Source organism: Crotalus tigris, unplaced genomic scaffold, assembly GCF_016545835.1.
Source record: "Crotalus tigris isolate CLP2741 ecotype Arizona unplaced genomic scaffold, ASM1654583v1 scf7180000023625.2024221, whole genome shotgun sequence".
NCBI classification, from domain to species: domain Eukaryota; kingdom Metazoa; phylum Chordata; class Lepidosauria; order Squamata; family Viperidae; genus Crotalus; species Crotalus tigris.
In genome coordinates, this window is record NW_024100087.1 from 702,261 (window position 1) to 707,572 (window position 5,312).

Genomic DNA, 5,312 nt, shown 5'->3' on the forward strand with positions numbered 1-5,312 from the left:
CTCTGGCCTGAACAATTTTGGCTCTTGCTTTTTTCAAAGGCCTTTAAATCATACAATATAAAGAAATCATGTATACTATGAGATAGAATCAATCCAAAGAAGAATACTAAAACTATAGTATCAGGAATTTCACACGAGGCATACCCATTTTTTTCTGCATGCCAAATGCTAAAAGCAATGGAACTTGTATTTGAATCTTTCATAAAAGGGGCTTTCCAGAATATCTCAAGCATACAGCCTATGATTAAATTAATAAAAGTAACTGTTATAAATGCAACTGCAATTTCCATGTTGTCTTTCTGTTGTCTTTGGCTGGGGTGGGACTGCACGGGGAAGAAAAAAATAGAGTAAATTTATTATCTCTTCACTATCATCCATGATAACCATTTCCTATCAGAATTTTTTCTATGCTATTTCCCATATGAACCCGGAACTTTTATGATCATTGTTAACACATATTAGGTAATCGCCCATTACAAGGAAATGGGTGAATCTTATTTTATACAGCAGAAGAATGACTTCAAAATAAGAGCAATGTCCATCATGAGGAATTTTTGTACCACAAAATATGTCCTTTATAATCTAGGGATGAACCCCAATGAAAGTTAACTAATTCTTGCAAGTAAACACATTTTCTCTATTGTGATAATTTGTGGGTTCAAAAGGGAAAGAATTGTGGAAAAAACATAGGTTTTTACTTGAGTAAAAAGGAATTTTGATATTATTTCTAATCACAGGAATAATAAATGTATAGTCGCTATATAGCTGTTATGAGCTTTTTCTTGTGCAGGAAGAGCATTTGCTAAACTAAGAGCTGGTATAAAATTATTTATGGTGATATAGATCTGGATTCAGTTCCAAAACTTTTATTGATTTATAATATATGATACAAGTAAATAGAAGAAAAGATAAGGAAGAAGAAAGGAAATAGAAAAGTGAGGTAAGGGAGAGAAAAAAAGGCATTGACTTCCAACTTCCTTTGGTGCAATAAACATCAAACATCAAACCTCAACTTTTTACTTTTACAAAATAATATAAACTAGACATTTTAATAACATCAAGTCTATATAATTGGTAAAATCCAAAATCAAAGTTACATTTTTTCCACCTCAAACACAAAGTCTAGAAGAGGTTTCCTTGTAACAATAAAAGTATTTGTATTCTTTTCTTTAATCAGTACACTCAGCTTAGCCATCTCTGCTACTCCATCAGTTTTTGTAACCATTCCTCCATTGTGGGAATTGATGTAGTCTTCCATTTCTATTTTTTTTTGTTTGTTTGTTTCCAATTTTTATTATTTTATTTTCGTTACAATCATAAGAAAAAAAAATCAGATACATAAGAAGTTAAAATAGAACACAAATTCCACCATTGCTCACCCATTTCCCCCCAGACCGCATCCCCCTCTCATCTCTTCACTTCCCCCTTCCTTCTACCTCCTCTTCTGCTCCCCTCCCTCTCTCCTCCATCTTTCTACTTACTTATCCCTCTTCTCTTCTTCTCAATCAGATGCAGTCTGAGGGAAAATGCCCAAGCAATCCTCTATCACCAAAATCTGAACTATTGAAAATACTACCCATACTCTCCTCTCCCCCCTCCCACCACCCCCTCCCCCCCCTGACTTCCCAGAGCTCAATACAGGGTTACAAAAAAAAGAAGAAAAAAAAGAAAACTAAACATAGTCAACTTAAATTTACTACTTATACAATAAGCGGAGTCCTAATAACCCTTAACTCTCTGCAAACTTGAATTCATAATTTAATAAAAATCCATTATTCATAAAATAAATGAAACTTTGTTGTTCCATACTTCTTCTGAATATATTCTATCCATCTTCTCCATACAGAAACATATCTCTTTTGTGAATGGTCCTTTAAGTAAGCAGAAATTTTAGCCATTTCTGCTAAGTTAGAAACCTTGAACACCCATTCTTCCAAAGAAGGCAGAGAATCTTTTTTCCAATACTGACCCACCAATAGTCTTGCTGCTGTTATTAAATTCAGCATTAAAATAGTTTCTTTAACATCAAAATCCACAAAAATTCCCAAAAGAAATAATTGTGGAGTAAATTTAATTTTCCTTCTAAAAACCTTTTGAATGTTCCACCAAATCATAATCCAAAAAGCTTTAATATTTTTGCAAGTCTACCAAACATGAAAATAAGTTGCATCCAAGGAACCACATCTCCAACATTTGGGTTGCAAATTCGGATACATACAAGATAACTTTTTAGGATCCAAATGCCATCTATAAAACATTTTATAAAAGTTTTCCCTCAAGTTTTGTGCTTGAGTAAATTTAACATTCATAGCATTGATTCCAAAGGATGATCAGGACTTGTCCCAGCCTAGAAATTATAGATATAGGAAATTATATCTTTGTTAAATACGGACTATAAGATTTTTGCAAAGATTTTGGCAAATAGATTAATGCAGATTCTGAAACAACTGATCCATACTGATCAATCGGGATTTATAACGGGAAGATATATGAAAAATAATGTAGGACAATTGGTTAATATAATAGAATATTTGGATAAGAATAATCAAATTCCTGCTGCCTTAATATTTATAGATGCGGATAAAGCTTTTGATCAATTAGATTGGAAATTTTTATTGAAAGTGGTAGAGGAAATGAATTTTGGAGATAAATTTTTGTGTGCTCTTAAAGCTGTATATCAGCAACAATCAGCACAAATTATAATTAATGGGGGATTAACAGAGCAATTTAAAATAGAAAAAGGTACTAGGCAAGGTTGTCCTTTATCCCCTTTGTTATTTGTATTAACTATGGAAATCTTACTTATTAAAATTCGAGAATCCTCTAGATTAAAAGGAATAAAAATAAATAAGATTGATTATAGGTTGAAAGCTTTTGCTGATGATTTGGTGGTGACATTATCTTATCCAACAGATTCGGTTAATGAATTGGTTGAAATATTAGCGCAATATGGACAGGTCTCTGGTTTTAAGGTGAATAAGAATAAAACTAAAATTTTACTTAAAAATGTGTCTATGAAGAGAAAAGATATTATAGCTGAAGCAACAGGTTATGATGTAGTTAATAAGGTTAAGTATTTAGGAGTATATATCACAACATCTAATGGGAAATTGTATAAGAATAATTATGAACAATTGTGGATAAAGGTACAAAAAGACTTAAATGACTGGCAAAAACTACAATTATCTTTGTTGGGGAGAATTTCAGTAGTAAAGATGAATGTTCTACCAAAGTTTCTTTTTTTATTTCAGATGTTACCCATTTTGAAAAAGGATGCAAACTTGGAAGAGTGGCAGAAGGGTATCAATAAATTTATATGGGGTGGCAAGAAACCAAGGGTTAAGTTTAAGATTTTACAAGATGCTAAAGAAAGGGGTGGACTTAAAGCACCTAATCTGAAATTATATTATGATGCGGCCATTTTAACTTTAGTAAGTGATTGGGTCAATTTAACAAACAAAAATATTTTGGTTCTTGAAGGCTGGGATTTATTATTTGGTTGGCACGCATATTTAGTTTTTGACAAGAAAGTAGATTGGGTGTTTAAGTCACATATTTTAAGAAATGCTCCGTGTCTGGAGGAAGTATTATTATAAATTGAATTATAAAATACCCATTTGGGGGATTCCTGGAAGGCAATTCAAGGGGTTTCTAAAGGGGTGAATTTTGATAATATTTCCTATAAAGAATTGCTCATTTGGTCAGATACAGATTGGCAATTAAAGTCTTTTGATTTGTTAAGGCAAGAAAATATTTTACAATCTAGTTTCAATATTTACAAATAATGGAGAGATGGAGGGTGGGAATTACTTTAACAGATGAGAACTTGGTAATTCAGATTAAAGATCAGAAATTTGCTCATATTAAAAGAATTTATAATGAGTTGATAAAATTGGATTCAGAAACAGAGTTAGTAAAAGATTGTATGATCAAATGGGCCCAGAATATACAGGAACCAATCTTAATGGATTCTTGGGAGATAATCTGGGTAGTCTTCCATTTCTGAGCATAAAGTAATCTTGTTGCTGTCAAGGTTCCATATTTTTTCCCCAGGTCTTTGTTCAAGAGATGGATCGCTACAGATCTGGATTGATACACCATTAGCTTATTCAAAGAAGCAGAGGAATACTGTACATCTTATATTGTCTATTTTGTTTTTGTTTTAAATATTTTATAGACATTCCCAATTTATTTGATTGTTTGCCACACAAAGTTACACCATGTTTTGTGAACTATTGTAGATTTATGTATCAAATGAATTTACTTTGAAACTGTACCAACATAACAGCAGCCTTTTCTAAATATGAATTGCAGATATTTGCTTGACAATGTTAGTCATAATAATGCTATAATAATGAAAACTTCCCTCAAATAGCAACTGAAGCTTAAATATGGTTTGAATAAGATTCTAAATATCTAAAATCTAAAATCTCTCCAGTTTTTCTGCTAACTTTCAGTGCAATTTCAGGCTTTGGCTGCTACTCATTCATGAAATTCTTAATTTTAAAAAAAGGAAATTCACATTCACTCACATAGATATATTGTGCATTGTTTTCAAAAGGGATTTTTTTCTAAAGTTTAGGTTAACTTTTGAATTTATAAGTAACAGATTAGAAAATTTTGTCTTTTCCCCATTCTTTTCCTTGGTAACTTTCTTACTACATGATCTAAATCAACATTTCCATTAATAGTACATATATTGGACAGATAATTAAAACACAAAATATAAGTGAAGAAGCATGTATGATATTTGATTTCTGTATAAGAACAATAATGGAAATATTTCACTTTCTGTGGGTGTAGTATATTACAAGTTATATATAGTTATTCTCATTTAAAATTTTACACATTTACACAAGTGGGTGGATTTAGAGAAACCACAATTCACTCTTTCAATTTATGAGGGAAATAATTATAACTTCTATAGTAATCTTGCAGCTATGTATTTTATTTAAGAACTCTCCATGAAATCTCAGACATATTTTCTCTTTTTTATGTGAAAATAGTGAAACAATGATATTAAATATCACATTGTTATATGTTGAATAATCAGAACATTTCTAAGAAGATGTTTAAAAAATGATATAAAATATGCCAGTGTTATAAGTTGAAAGAAATTATGCCCCAAAAAAGCATGCTTTTACTACCCAACTATCACTCTGGTGGAAAATCCTAATTTATCAAATTTCACAAGAAAATTGGACATATATTTTTAAAAAGGTCAATGCCTGTGAGCTATTTCAGGTAGGCCAAAACACAATTAGATAATGTGAGGATTATAAGAATGTTTCTTTATTGCTATAGAATACATT